This window comes from Cupressus sempervirens, chromosome 1 (genome assembly GCF_028749045.1).
Source record: "Cupressus sempervirens isolate cs-2001-9-10 chromosome 1, ASM2874904v1, whole genome shotgun sequence".
Taxonomy (NCBI): domain Eukaryota; kingdom Viridiplantae; phylum Streptophyta; class Pinopsida; order Cupressales; family Cupressaceae; genus Cupressus; species Cupressus sempervirens.
In genome coordinates, this window is record NC_143118.1 from 614,775,712 (window position 1) to 614,792,715 (window position 17,004).

Consider the following 17,004-nt stretch of genomic DNA (forward strand, 5'->3'; position numbering starts at 1 on the left):
ATGCCCTAATTACGGACGACCATTCTGAATCATACACTGTTTTCGAAAGCAACGGAGGACACAGGAAGGGACAGTAGTGAAGTGACGGCAATAGACCCAATGCTTCTAGCACTCACAACGGGAAGGCATTTGATGATCGTCGAGATGGGGATTTTGGGAAATGTTTTGACAGACACAATTTTTGACGGAGGGTCCGGCGTGAATGTGTTGCCGAAGGATACTTGGAAGAAGTTGGGAAAACCGATGTTGTGGCCACCTACATTCCAGTTGCTCATGGCAGACCAGCACAGGATCAAGCCGTTGGGAACCTTGAGGGCACAACCGGTAACTATTGGAACGCAGCCATTTTTATTGGACTTCATGGTCATTCCATTGAAAAGAAAAGGATATGATGCTATTCTGGGACGGACTTGGTTGGTGCAAACAAAAGTAAAACACGATTGGAAACGAAATACCCTATCAATGGAGCGTGGAGGCAAAAGATTCATAATTGACCTGCACACACAAATGGTAGGTGAGGAGGTAGCATCGTCAGATTCAGAAGGTGAAGGCGAAAGTGACGACGAAGGAAAGAGGAAAATGGAACCGGACGAAGGAGTATTGACACTAGAAGGAGGATCGAATGATGATGACCTAGACTCGGTGAATGGCCTTCTGCACTGGCAGATAGAAGACTACGAATTGTTTCCGAGTTGTAATATGTTAAGGGTCGATGAAGGTGAGAAAACAAAGGAAAATAAATGTCTGAAGGAATACAGAGCAGTGGAAGAAGGAAAGGCGGTTATGCCTGAAGCTGAGGGGAAGAACATACAGTCCAAACCCAGAAAAAAGGAAGATCCCACCATCCGGTACACAGTGAATAGACCGCACAGAAAGAAAAGAATGCATCACACCATAAAATTGGTTGAAGGGTACCGACAGCAAGAAAATAATCTAGATGCGTGACGACCGAAGGCATAGTGGGCGACGGAGGTGACAAAATAGATGTAAGGCGTGGCATGATAAGCATCTCAAACTCAACAGGTTTCAACTGGGGCAATTGGTACTCAAGTACGATGGTCGGAATGAAATCAAATAGGAAAGGTTTAAGGCAAGATGGGTTGGACCATATCAGATCCGGGAGGTCGACGACAATGGAGTAATAAAGCTGGGGACGTTGGACGGGAAAGAGGTACCTCACGCAGTCAATGGATCCTACCGTGCCAGGAAGACGTCATCACCGTCACCGTCGCAGAATGCCTAGATGATTCCCTCATCATTGTTGTTGTTAGAAGACGGCGATGCTTCGACACCAAACTGAGGCGCTATATATTTGTTCAAAAAAAAAAAAAAATGAAGAAGAAAGTTCCCGTGGATTGTGTCCCACAGGTAGACTATCCTGCGGATTGTGTTCCACGGGCAGACCATCTTGCGGACACATGCCCCGTGGGTAGACTATCCGCGGGCATATCTTTCCGCGAGGTATCCTTCTAGCTTTCTGCGGAGATTGTTTTTGTTTTTTTTTTCTTCCGCGTCACTTTTCCACGGGTTTCATCCTCCTTCCGTGGGAAAGCCCTTGTCTTCTGTGGGTGTTTGCTCCTTTCCACGAGTGTTTCCTGTCTCGTGCGCGACTTGGTGTTTTCTTTGCTACAAATTACCATTTCTTCAATCAGTGTTATTGCTTTTCTCCGTGGACAGCGTTGTGGTGAAGTTTCCAGCGGGAAGGCTTATATCTTTCGTGGGTTGGTAACAACTTGAGTTCCGCGGTTATTCTTCTCTCCTCACGCAGATGCTTTTGTGCTCTCTGCATGACTTGGTGCTGCCTCTCTACCGCGGATCACCAACTCTCTCAAGTAGCATGACTGCTTGTTCCTTGTGGGCACGTTGAGTTTCAGTAGCAGCATCTTTTTCCTCCGTGTTGCGTGAAATCGCCGGGGAAGGAAGCATAATGTTCTTTTTGCCTTCCCCGCGGCATGAGATTCTTATTGTTGTGACATGGTTATATGAAGTGGCGAATGCAGATCAGCAGAAGGAAGCAGTCAGAAGAGGAGCAACTTTCATAAAAAAAAGAAAAAGAAAAAAGAAAAAAGAAAAAAACGACAACAGAGTGAAACAGTTTAGAATGAGTAACGCATGATGCCAGAGGGAAGGAGCGCACTCGACCCCGCTGGGGGCATTGCCCCCTAGACCCCCAGTCGTTGCGGATATCAGTCGTAGTTGATGAGACCTGGAGCTGCTGCAGGCATGGAGTGTCTGTGTACCAGAGGCGCTTGGAGTAGGTGTTGGATTTGAGGCTGTCTTGGTTGATGCATAGAGAGCTCAGGAGGAGCTGATCATCTAGTTGGAGGCAGTGCAACGACACTTGGCTCACGGTACCGAGGAGTTGAAAATAGAGAAAATAACACAGATGGCTATCAAGGTCAGCTTGTCTTAGCAGAGGTTACAAATGCAATGGGGGTCGGAGAATAGTTTGGTGCAGGCAGAATGAATGCGAAAGTGATGTAGTTAGTCCGTTAATGTATTTTGTTTGTTAATTTATCTCAGCTATTTTGTTAGTCGTCAGGAGACGACTTTTTCTTTTGGGGGGGATGATGTTGTTGGTAAATATTGTGTAGCTGACGGGTTGATGTCGTTGGTAGAAACTGTGTAGCCGACTTGATTGTCGTCGGTGTTTCTGTATTCTGTAGCCGACGTCGTCGGTAATTAGTTTGTAGCGGATAGATTTTGTAGCCAATGGGAAGGTTGGTACTGTTTTGTAGCCGACGGACTCCTTCAAGAAGGTTCGGCGGATAGTATTTATACCCCATCTGGGATCATTGTAAAATATCTTATCAAGCATAATGTAATGTTCTGGCATATGCGAATAATCTAAAGAGTTCTGCTGTTCGTGTCCATTATCTGTGTGCATTTCTTAATTAACCTATGCGGTAAACAAAGCAAAGACAACTTATAAGACTATCTACATGTAATGTTAATATCCTTCTGATGTAAGAAAATATAAGCATGTATTGAATATAAATATTGATTCATAAATACACGAAGCAAGCATGGAGTAGACACATTAATGCATGAAAACAAAAAGCATACACGATGAAGACATTTGATGCATGAAAGCACAAAGCATACACGATGCAGACATATCATACATTCTTTGTTGATTCTCTATAATTTAATTTTCACAATGAAGTAGAGTAAAAGGAATGATTTATAAAATATACTTTCCCCAATACGCTTTTTGATCATGGATTTTGTAGACACAAATAATTATTAGCATATAATAGCTCCAAAGAAAGATGAGTCTTGTGATGATCCCTTTTCTCATTTACATAATCATTTGGAAGGAATCTTTCTCTCTCTTTATTACGATCATCATAAGATGGAAGACTTATAGTGCAAAAGGGCGCGTGAAACAGACTACAAGCGGTTCCCTAGAGGATATCCGTCATGTGCCCGAAATTACTCCACCTCTCCCTCCACAAACTCCCTACCTTAAGATATCATAATGTGGATGAGAAGATGAGTGTTAATGTAATGAACATAATCATTTGGAAGATTTCTTCATATAGGGTACAGGAATCTTTCTCTCTCCCTATTATGATCATTATAAGATGGAAGACTTACAGTGCTAAAGGGCGTGTGAAACAGACTACAAGCGGTTCCTTGGAGGATATCTGTCATGTGCCCGAAATTACTCTGCCTCTCCCTCCACAAACTCCCTACCTTAAGATATCATAATGTGGACGAGAAATATACCCCTACTACTAGGTTGAAAGTTAAATGGTCCTTGGACATTTTCCGCTGCCCTAATCACACTAAATATTTATTATAACTTCACCAAGATCCACCTTATGTATGCTATACGTGGACCTGGGGCTCTCGGCTGACGGCCTTATTATTGGACTGATGTTGCTTTTTCAGGTAACGTACTTGCTTTATCAAGCATGGATTATAATGCCAGGTTGTATTTTCAAGCTGTTCGCTGTTCCTTAAGTCTTTTAACTTAGTCACCAAACACTTTCAAACTGTCCCAAAACTTCCACCGCATTTGCTAATGGTAAGCATCCCATCAATTAAATGATTTTTTTATTATGTCATCCAACGTACTTGCGCTAACAACCCTGTCGAATCCCACTTATTAGGTATCCCTCCACACCACCTTTGCTAGTGGTATTCATTGGGTGTCAATGAACCCGAACTTCGTACTAAGTTCTCACAAAGATTATTCATATACTCTGTTGCACAAGCTCTCAAAGCCTCGCATCTCCTTTAGGAACCAACATATTTTCTCTCTACATTGCTCGGCTTCCCTAAAACTTTTGTCTTCATGTAATTATTGTAATATTTTCTGATCTCATTTTATTATTTTAATAAAACAACTTCATTGTATTTTTAATTTAAAACTCCCGATGGCATCCACAGGCTCCAAATATTTGGTATGAATATTGTTTGGTCTTTATATTCGCCGCTTTGAACGTTTAGTAGCCCAATTATCTGATGGAATACTGTGATTCTGAATGCTGCTTACAAAGTTCAGAAAATGCTGACTTAATATTAAAAGCATTGAGCTTGCTTTGTCTTTCAAAATACCCGGTGAGTCACATCATTCGCTGCTTTACTAGTATTTCATTTCTTCATATGATTGTTGCTGCGTGGTCATTGAAGTCATTGTCTTTTTAATATTAAGGATGACGGCTCCTTTACACAACATTGCACATACTTTCTCATATGGTGTCTTCACAGTTGCCGTATTAAAAATGATTCCTTCTATCCTTAAAAACAATTTGTAATATCATTGTTATTCTTGCATTGGGCTCCATCAAACTTTATATGTAGTTGTTGGATGACTCTTTTATCATTGTATAACATGGTTCATATTTTATTTTGATACCTTGTATTTCAATTCTACTACAATATGTCACTGCTGAAGACATCAATCGATTACTTTTCATCTTGCTGCTATAACTTGATAGTTCTTCAATCACTACATAGAGGTCATATGTCTTTTTAGTCAATTCTCTTGTACTTTTGTAATGTGCTGATGTAATTAAGATATGCTGCATCTTCTTTTATTTATATCTTTCTTAAAACATAAATATTGCTATTATGTTTATTAATAAAAGCGCTGCATGTATATTAAATCACACGTGTATCCGTTCAGTTTGATCTATCTGCAGTTTTAATTCTCTACTGCTAATAAACAAGAACATCAACCATTGTATTCGTCATGCAAAATATTCATAAATCAATTGAAAATGCCGATCCTTGGGAGTATTTTGCTTTCCTATTTCCAAATTGCCTTCTTACAGAAAATGTTTACAATCAAGAATACTCTGCTTTTCATTCCTTTCCAGCTTATAAAAACCCTATCTTCTTCCAGCACAGTACTTATGCCAGAAAACTTTGTTGTAAAATCTTTCTTATGTAATTATTTCCATTTTGAATACATATTTTTATGTTCATATTCCGCAGGATGGCAGGATCATGCTCTGATACCATTTGTAATGAACCCATTTTGGGGGTCATTCGTTTATTTACGACTTTTTCTTTTATTTGTATCCTTTTTGCCATATTTTCTCTGATAATCCTTTACCCAAAACTTTCATTCAATATATATATTTTAATTTGAAGAGTTGTGACTTTCCAATATAATTATATAATTATTTATTTATATTAAATTTAATATTTATATTAATTATTTATTTATAATAATATCACAAAATATTTATATTATAATATATATTAATTTAATAATATATCAACTATATTATTAGATTATAATACTTTATTAATATAGTACGTTGCTATATTATATTAGATTATTATTATATAACACGATATGATATTATTATATAATTAGAATGTAATATTACTTTATAAAAAATATTATTATTTTAATATCATTATTAATATTACTTTATATAAAACATTTATTTATTAATTAAATTATATACTAATATGGGGACATCACACTTCCATTTGAGCAATGATTCATCTTCCCTTTACATTTGTGAGTCATGTGTCCGGTTTTGTTAACTAAGCACCAATGTAGCTTCATCTTCAAGGTGCCAATGCCCCCATATTTTCATTGCTTTGACATCTTCATCTGGGACGTGTTCTATAACCAACAGTTTAAGGAGGTGCCAACCCCCTAAGGTTGCTTGAATCTTGCATGCTTCTGTCCCTCAATGAACTGCCAAATGAAAGGAACAAATTGTGTCCCTTCAATTTTATCAATCCCCAGATCTTGATCTCCCAACCACAAACCCCACTTTGGGATGGAGAAATGTAGAGTTTCTTCCATGCCAAGTCTAGGATTGGCTGGGCACCACCACTTTCTCCAAAACATATCTAATTCTAGGTTTCTACTCACCCAACTGAAAGGCCCACGCCATTATCATTAAGAAGATGTCAATGTTAGTTCGGTGCATGCTCTTCACCTTGAAGAACATTTCCCTCAGTAACAACTCCACCACCTTTGCGAGAAATTTATGCCTAAATTCAAACATACTATCCATGCGTTGTTTCTTCGCCTTCCCATGAAAAGAGTGCTGCTGGTTCACACGAGTAAATGTGAAAGAAGACTCCATTCTGCACTGCAACTCCAATTCTACCACTTCCTTTTGAAGAGAGCTTCCTAAAGGGTAGTAAGATCATGAAATGTTGCATCCAAGTTTGCACACTCAGAGAGTACATCCCAAATTTTGGCTTCCTCATCCATGTATTCATCATCCTTACATGACAAAAGATGTAAGTTTGTATGAATGTAGACCAAGTCCTCAACTTTCTTTGACCCATACTGGTTGCGCTTCATTGAATGGATATAGGAGTATGTACTCCAATTCCTTTCGACAACAGAAGAACTTGCAACCTAGATTCTCTTCACAAAATTAATTTTTGAACATACAAATGAAAAGAAAATGACAATATGACAGATGTTAAACACTAGATTGTAGAATAAAAGTAATCTAAAAGCAAAAATCAAAACTTACTTGTGAGAGGATTTTGATTGCAAGAGGTAGTAGATGCTTGTATAGCCGACCATACATGTACCACCATGTGATTGCTCCCATTTTATTTTGGTCCTTAATTGCAAATGGAGTAAGCTTTGTTCCAGAAGCAAATAAGTCAAACTCTAGCCTCACCTTTTCATGCATGGGATCATCTTGGAAGATTCTTACAAAAGCTTTGGAGCACCCATTAGCAATCTCTTCATCACCATATGGTACAATTCTAGTACTGCCTCACTATAATACCTTGGAGATAAAGAATATGCAAGGAGGTGCAGTGGGGTAGTCATCTTCTCCCAACAATGAAGAATTATTTCTCCAATTTTATTGCGTAAGGCTTTACATTCTGTAGGGTCACTCTCATGTGCTTGTATAGAATGTTTTACCTTCTCAACCATGGTGTACATGTCATCATATACATCTCCTAAGCAAGGTGTATCTGTATCAGCAAAGTGAAGGATAGTCAGGATGGGCTTGGTGAAACCCATTATATATTGCAGGTGAGCCCACCAACTATCATCCGAGACCAAAGCCCAAATCTTTAGGGCTCTTTCTGTATTTGAAGCCTTCCACATACCCACTAAGGACAAATGGCCATTTGGCTCAAATCATCTTGGACCTTAAGAAGTCGTCTCATAATAATAATATGAGATGCGAAACAAGTCTCAACAACCTAAGCAAGTTAATAGTATGTCAATTGACAATAAAATTATAAATATTATCTTAATTACAAATCCATCAAAATTTAATAGTTACAAAAAATGAATTTACCTTCAGCAACTCCAATTATGAGCATGTTCTAAAAATGGACATGTTGTGGTTAGTCACAAACATTTGAATGTCCTCTCTTGGTATATTTGCTTTACCCAATCTATTTGAGTGCCAATCTATTGCATGACCAAGTTGAGGGAGTGTACAGTACATGGTGTCCAAAAAATATGGTCATACCGCCCCTCAATCAAAGCACTAGCTCCCCTGCAAATTTTGGCATTGTCTGTAACAACTTGGACCACATTCTCACTACCCACCATATCTATGGCCTCAATGAGAATATTAGAGATGAATTGTTAATCCTTCACCTCCCCTTGACAATCAATTTCCTTCAGAAACATTGACCCTTTGGGGGACATTGCAATCACATTAATTAATGACCTATTTCTTGTATCTTTACAATCATCCGACACAATTGTCACACCCAAAGTTTTCCAAGCATTTCTAATGGGTTGAAGTGCTTTGTTTGTAGAAACTATCTCCTTTTGCAAGGGTGTGGTACAAACTTTTTCATACCTAGGACTTGTGTAATCATCTAGTGCTTCTTTGATGGCTTTTACCATTTCCTTCCAATATGGTGATCGTGCCAGGAAGACCATTAGCATAGAGGCAACGTGCAATGGCTTCATCAACACAGTCTCTTGTCTCCATTTTAAATAAAGAGTACAATGGGCCCCTTTTCCGGGCTGATGCTACATTTTATACTTCTTTCTTCTCTCCCGGTATAGGTTTCTCTCTCGGTATAGGTACTTGTATGAATGTATGTTTGGAAGATAATTGGTTCCACTTTAGCAGGTGGTTGCATTTTGTTCTTTTTTAACAAAGGAGGTTGATAATAACTTTTTTTTGATCTTTTAACCAAATGATCAACAACTTCTTGTTCTTTTACAAACAAAGCTATTTGTGCATCAGACAACCCCTTCCTATCTGCACCTTTGCACATTCCTAAACCTCTACCAACAATGCCCATGAAATGAAGTTTTACTTGGGAACAAGAGCTATTAAAAGGCTTTCATTTCTTACTTTGACAATAATTACAACTCCAAATATAGGAGCCACCTCTTGAAACCTTTGATATTCTTGTTGTATGTCTCCATAGAGAAGACCCTAAATCAATTTTGAAATTATCCCCTCCTTGCTCTCCCACTGAACTCTGACTACTGGTTGGCAAAATGTTGGGATGTGGTTAGTAAACTTAAAATGGCTTTGTATCATCTCCAAGCCCCCAAGGCTTGGTATGCAAGGGTGGACAAGTATTTACTTCAACAAGGATTTAAGAAAGGTATTGTAAATAACAATTTTTACATTAAGATTGAGAAAGAAAAACATTCAATAGTTGTGGTATATGTTTATGAGATCATCTTTGGTTGAGATGATGCTATATGGAAGAAATTTGTTGAAGAGATGCAAAAGGAATTTGAGATGTCTATGGTTGGTGAGCAATTTTTCTTCCTTGAACTTCAACTTGCTCCAATACTAGGATCCCAATAAACGTGTCAAATGACCCATCATATATTTTCTATAACAGTTATCAAACTCAATTGCACTATGAATCAATCCATTGTATTGCAAACCATCCCTCATAAAAATCCCTAGATTTCATGGTCAAATTGGAAACTAGCATCCCATTACTTGATGAATTTAGCCAAGTATTTGCTTCTCTTCCATGTATCCCAACAAATTAATCATCTTGTAGTAGCAAATTGGAATTTTGCAAGTTACAATAGGAGAGAGCACCTCATACCATGGTGATGTATTAAAACCCTTTATGAGATCTCTGGTGGAAACCTCCACCAATCTGAATTTTTTCCTGCAATTGTGAATCCTATAATGAATACACCTAGACTATGGAATTGGGTTTTCATCTAATCCTCCCAAGCCCAAGGGTTTCTATCCTAAGTCTCGTTGAACTAAAAGCTTGAAGCTCTCAAAGTTCTTTAAAGAAAATAATAAAACTAAGCATACTTGAAATGAGAGTCTCACCACTCTTTTACAACTCACTACGGAAGCTTTCAAAACAATTTTTCAAATTTCCCTCTTCTTATAATATTTAACTTTACCTTGAGAATTAATAAAGTGACACTTGTATTTTCCCGTTGATATAAAATTACTTAAAACAACCATAGTCCAACTATAAATCAAGTAAATATGAATAATCCCTATAGATTTAGGAATATTCAATACTATATTGTTATTAAATTATTATTTTTATGACCTTTTTAAACAATTTGATTTAATCATCATAAAATTTAGTTAATTTTTGGTGAACATTTTAATAATAATTTAACTATATTCTAAGGTCAGGTAAAAGGGGACATTACAATAGTTTCCATTTATTTCATATTTATCATGTTTTTATTGCCAATTTGTTATAGATGCTTAAGGTTGTGGCTTTGTATTTCAGAGTTGTGTGCAGGTATCAATTGGAGATGATTCATAACAATGTTGTTAGACCCATAGTTTGCAGACTCAGACTCGGAGAGTACTTGACAAGCCCAAAATTATCAACTCAGCTTGAACTTGGAGAAAAATCAGCAAAAACTCGACAACTTAGAATGAACTAAAAATTGAAATATCTTAAAGAAGCACATTTTTTTTGTAAGCTTCAGTTACAAAATGTATTAATTAAAAAATTGACATCTTGAATGAGACAATGAATGGTTTTATAGAAAAAATGACATTTGTAATACACATTTTAACCAACGTTTTACCTGCATCAACATTTTTAGCCATGGTTTTTTGTCTATAAAAATTCAAGAGTTAAACTTGTGAGTATTCACACAGCAAAAAAATTGAGAGTACTTGGAGAGTTTGTAAACTATGGTTAGACCTATTCTTACATGTTTTTTTTGTTTATCTAATATGATCAGCAATTGCTAATACATTTAATTAATATAATCAATGCTCCTTTTCCTTTAGGATTTAGTCTCTAATCATATGTGAGACCTCCATAGTTTTGGCATGGAATTTTTGTGTTTGCCGATCATTGTCAAGATGAAAAATTCCTGTTTTTTGTTTTTTGAATTGCAAATATTCATATGCTCATATAAGAAAGCTCATTGTGCAGCAAAGAAGGGTCATCAATAAACCATAAAGAATATTTGTCTCTATTAGCAATAATAGGGGGCATCAATTAAGAGTCAACTCTACATAATGCTGTTAACTAGCTCAAAAATTTGTAAGAACTGCCAATATTTACATCTTGTTTAATGTCAAGTTTGTTTGCTAGTCTTTACAATTCAAGAACAAATAACATCTATTTCCAGTTGTCCTTAGGAAATTGACATTTTAATCTTTTAGAAGTGATGTAAACTTTGTATGAAATGTTTTAACCTGAATTATTTGTTTTATATTGATATCCTTTAAAGTTCCATGTTCTGTATAGGTTGGTCGGTAATTGTTCTGTTCTTACCTTCCATGATTTTATTCATGTGGACATGTATGTTTTGACCATTAGAAAGTAAGCAGAAAATGCCATTGTTTTTGGTTTTGTTGCATATAGGACAATTTTAGGTCATCTTGTAAGCCATTGTGGCACTATAAGTGCATTCAATTCAAAAATCTGACGCATTTTTTGTATAACAGCCTGTGTTGTTGGCAATCTCAAACCCTATCAGCTTTTTGCATCCAAAATCTCCAGCTTATCCACGCATTGCTCAAGGAAAGGCCTGGAATGAAGTAAGATTTCTTTTTGTTACAATGTAGAGTTTAATGAGTAGTTTCTTATTATTTTTTGTGACTAGATTAAAGAAGTATCAAATATTGTATAAATATAAAATGAGTGGATTACTGTTTGTGAATGCTGAAAAGGAAAATAATCATACATTTAGTAATTATTTTATATACCTTTTAGAGTTAAAGGTTTTATATTCTTGTTACTGATAGTTCTTCCTCTCAACATATTACATGTTCAAAGGAAATGTTCAGAGGAATAAACAAGCTCCAATTCCTCCAAAGTTGCTTTCTTTGAATCATCCAGTCTGATAATTAACATGTGAAGCTTACACTATGGCAACAACCACATCCTTGGCCTCATTTGACCAGTGATGGCTGATTATTAATGTTCACATTATTGCTTTTGAACTCAAATATTGATATGGTGGTGCATTTTAGCATTTTGTTTTGTCATTTGGACTAAAAGGTTAATCTATATGGTGGTTTATTTTGCTATGTTGCTTTAATATTAGCATGCAGTATATGAACTTATCTATGCAGCATATATATATGTGTGTGTGTGTGTGTTTGTGTGTGTGTGTCTATATATATATATATATATATATATATATATATACAAGAACCCAAAACAAATCCAAACCTAACCCCCAAAAAATTTGACCGAATTTTGAATCCACATCTTAAACTCAAATCTGAACCAACAACTTAAGTCCATTGTGAAAATTAGCAATTACCACTAGTGCTTTCCAATGTTGAAACAAATTTTTATTTTAAAGTAGTCAATCTTGTAGATCTTTTGAAGAAAACCAAAACCTGAGCATCATGAATCCTTCCAGGATTTTGTCAACACTAGAAATTGAAGTTAAAAATCCACGACTTTAGAAGCTTCGAAAAGGGTTCTTTGATCTTGTCAGCCATATTCTTTACTCAATGAGATATTTACTATCAGAGGCAGCAATTTTGATTATCATAGCTTATTTCTCATGCTTTGGTTGCGATTGTGCAAACCTTCAATTAGGTGACTTGATTCTTTATAGACATCGCTATTTGGTATGCAGACTTTCACATCTAATTTGATCAAGCAACTGGTTCTTAACTTCTCAGAATAGAAATGCCATTAGAGGCATCACTTTTCACTTAGTAAGATAAAGCTCAAAACACTTTGGAATTTTTAAGGATGACAACTCATTGTTTGGGAGATGGCTCATCTTCACTAATCTAGGGTTTGAGGTTGTTTCTTGAGACTTTTCTGCTTGATGGATGAGGAGATAAAATTGTTGGGATAGATTTATAAACGTAATTGAAACTGCAATAGGTGAGAAAAAGAGAGACAAATTTGATCTCATGTGGGAGATCATTGATTGAAGGTGGAACAATCAACTCAAACTTTTTCATGCAAAGGGGTGCTACCTCAAACCAAATTTTTCTACTGAAGTGACTTCACATATAACAATGGGTAGGTCATGCAGAATCTTTCAACATTAAGAGGATGATACTTGAGGTTGAGGTGAAAGACTTAATTATTACAAGCACTCTAAGGGAAGGCTCTTTTATCACCACAAGCTATCTAAGGGAGATCCTTTAAACACCAAGCTTTCAAAAAATTAAAGACTTCCCTTATATCTTATAATTATTTATTCAAACTTTGAATATCTTATTTTTAGATTCTTGCTGGAAGACTCTAAAGAAAATATCCCATATATTTAAAAGATAACCTATCTTATTTGTCTCAACTTTAGAGTACTTTTGGATGTGAGTGCAAGTGGAGTTTGTTTGAAGCCATTCATATCTAAATGCCATCTAAAGGACTTAGTTTTTGTGCAACAAAACCTTCATCTTTACACCAAAAAGGTTGAAGTATTCTCAAGACACTATAGAAATGGATGAGATTGAATTGTTTAGAGATTGGATTGTATAGGATGAGGACGCTTCCATGTTTATAGATGATAAGATTGTTGATTTTGGGGGTGTTGGTTCCCAAAACCGTAGATTGGAAATCCAAGAGCCTGCCACTTCTCCGATAGGACTTCTCAATCAGTTCTGGCCAACGAACGGGAATACTTCTCGATTCCCTTGCACTTCGGGCTCTGCTACACCCAGGTGGGTAAACCTTCACCTTAACACTGACAGCTTGGTTCAAGGCTTTTTCAGAGCGAATTTAAGCTTTGGAGTTCTCCGTCTGGCAAGGTCCTCAAACTCAATGAAAATTGGATGTTGAGTGCTTGATAATTGAATGTTTTGTATAAAGTTTGTTAGTAATGAATTTGAAGCTTGTAGAAGGAATATATAGATTTTTTGACTTTAATAATAAAAAGACTAGTGCCTCTGCTCATCCGGGCAATAGAGTCAACTTCAGTGAATTTTCATGTACAACTTCATAAAGTTCTTATGCACTTATACTGCCAACAATTAAATAATCAAGATGCGATTGATCAAATTTATGCAATCTTAAATTAGTCCATATTGAATTTTAACTCCTCTGGTGGGGAGACAAATTGGACAGAGATATAGAAACCATTTAATATTTCACAATATCTGCGATGATCAAATTTAAAATGCTAAATGACCATGTCCACTTATCTGACATTTAAATTGTATACAGAATTCTAGAAAATAATTACAAAAGACGATTTGCCTGCAGTTTAAATCTCCACGCCTTTAATAATAAACAGAGAACATTTTATTTTATTATAAAAATAAAATAATAGAATTTATATTAAAAAGTCATATTATAGCCCTTATTCCTCCATACAAGTAGATATAAAATACTTTGTCTTCTTCTAAATATGAATCTAAATATCTCTTATTGTTTTATCTCTGCCCCTATATATATCTAAATAATATAGAGACATGACTTTTCAAATGGAGGGTCATATGTCTTAAAAATAATTACATATTCTAATTCTAAATGCACCTCTCCATTTTGTTAATTCATATCTTTTATGATTTATCGGGCTCTTTTCATATTCTTTTAGAAACATCATCTGTAACATTCCTGAAAAATATATCAAAGTTGTGCAACGATTATTCAGCGTCTGACTTCACATTAACCCCTTGCCTTCTAACTCTTTATATTTCTGACCTGTAGCTATCACGATGCATTGATAGATGGTTTCCGTCAAAACGAGAAACCAGGCTGGGCATAATTTTTAATGACAACGTATTTCCTTATACCCGCGGCTTCAATCTCCTGTTCGAACAACTTGTATTTCATCCATACATCTTTCTATGCTTGGTTTGACCCTCGACGGCTTCTTTAATCGTTTTACGGCATGAGTTTTCTCCTGACTCCTTAATGCCTAATGCACATATCAGGATACGTAATCTTTGCAATTAAAACAGGCTTTGATAACTTCCCTCCTCATCACCACGATTTGTTGTTTATCACTGCTCTTCATCGATGCTATCCATTCAATGATCTGGCTTCAAAACTCATTGTCTCTTTCAACACAGTCTTCATTCTCCTCAAGTTCCTTAAGATATATAATATTAAATTTTGTAGGGTCACATATGGTTATTCCTGTAGATATCCAAAACAATACATATACATTTGACTGGTCCTTTGCTAATACATGAATCGGTAACGTGGTCTCTAGCCTGAAATTTCACACAAAGACTTCTTTGTCATAGCACCATATATGCAAAGGATAATATCAACAGTCATAGAATCCATAAAACCACATTCAACATAGTAGACATCAGAGGAAGGAGAACATTTTTCATTCAATCAACTTGTACTTTCCATCTATGAGCCTGGATTTAACAATAATAGATCAGGACTAGATTCATGAGAGCAAATGAATGTGAGTGAGAAATTTCTCTTCTTATCAACAAGGCATCTGTAGCTTCCAATAATGTTCCATAATATCCATTAGGTTCTTCTCCCCAATATCAACATATCTTGTTTGGACTAGATTCCAATTGGATTGTAAATGCAGAGTAATACAGATTCTTAGTAAAAAGGAGAAAAAGTTTATACAGATTGAAATGATTTAAATGCTGAACTTAAAAGGATGGCCCGTTTGGAATGGTGTTTACATATGACTGTGGTGTATGAAACTTGAAAATGTAACTTGGGAATATAAGGGATAAGGGTATCATAACTAATCAGATAAAAAAATTTATCCTCATGGCAATATGTTAATGACCCAAAAGATAAAATTGATAGTAAAGATGAGTGAAAGAGGGTATATAAATGGTGGCCTTAGTTTATTAAATTAGGGCTCCATTAGGGGGGAAGCCATCGAGGGTGTAGCTGTAATATCCCCTCTAGTCTCAGATAATAGTTGAAATATAAATAAATAAATACTTTTTCAACCTATTATGAGAATATTACAATAAGAAGTCATAAGAGACAATATTATAACTAATTGATTAATTAGGGGACTATGATAACCCTATAGGTAAGAAATCGATTAAAAGGATTGAATATTAGAAAAACTTTAAATATTAGATTATCGAAACTTAAATTGCCTAATAATGAAATTAAAAAAAAAAATAGAATATATGTGTGTGTGTGTGTGTGTATTGATAATAGTTAATACTTATATTAGACTAAATATATACTCTAATAGAAAAACATAAATGATAATTCAAAAGAATATGAATAAAATATATATATAATGAAATGACTAAATACTTATAAGTAAACTAATAGTTATTCATTAAGTTGTGAAGTATATAGTTAAAACAATATCACCTAATAATTAAAGCAATAGCTAAAAATTTATTGATATAAATATTATACATCAAATTGAAAGATATCACATTATAAATAGATTAGATAAACTATAAATAATAACTATAATGCTTGTGGAAACAATCCATTATTATCAATTTGCAAATTAACCCTTAAATGTGGAGTCCATAGTATCGGACACCCCATACATCATGACCATTCTCATGGGTGAGTTGGGTGGTATATAAGCCAACGGTTTAGCACTAGACATCTATAGGATGCAGAGGAAATAAATCATCAAATGAATATAATAAATTCAATCCTCACATATAATGTTAAAACTCCCATCGCAAAGCAATTGAATCGGGAAAAAAAACAATATAAAATTACAAGTTAGTGACCCCAAATTCTATGCAAGGTGGACAATTTGAATGACGTAGAGCTACTGATGAAGACCCTTGAATCACATACTCTTTTTTATGACAGTGACCGTGGGTAAGGTACCTAGGACCAGTGCAGAATGTGGACCCCATAGGGTAATATAGGTAAGGGATAAGGCATAATTTCAAAGGTAATGTATTATGTTTATATATATATATATATATATATTAGTATTTAAAAGCTAATGTGGACATGCCTATGTCTATAGGCTAGTATGTTTATGTCTGTAGGCAATTTATGGTATTTTATTAAATTGATATTAATGAATATAGATATATATGGATATGGATATTTTTTGCATAAGGGTATTGACATTTTATTGTATTATCTTTTCATATGAATAATATGAAGATATCTTATTTTTGATAATCAATATATTTCTTTAATCAAGGAGTATTTGATCTTGAGTAATAGTGTCAATATATAGGGTTGACGCCATGGAGATTAATGAGA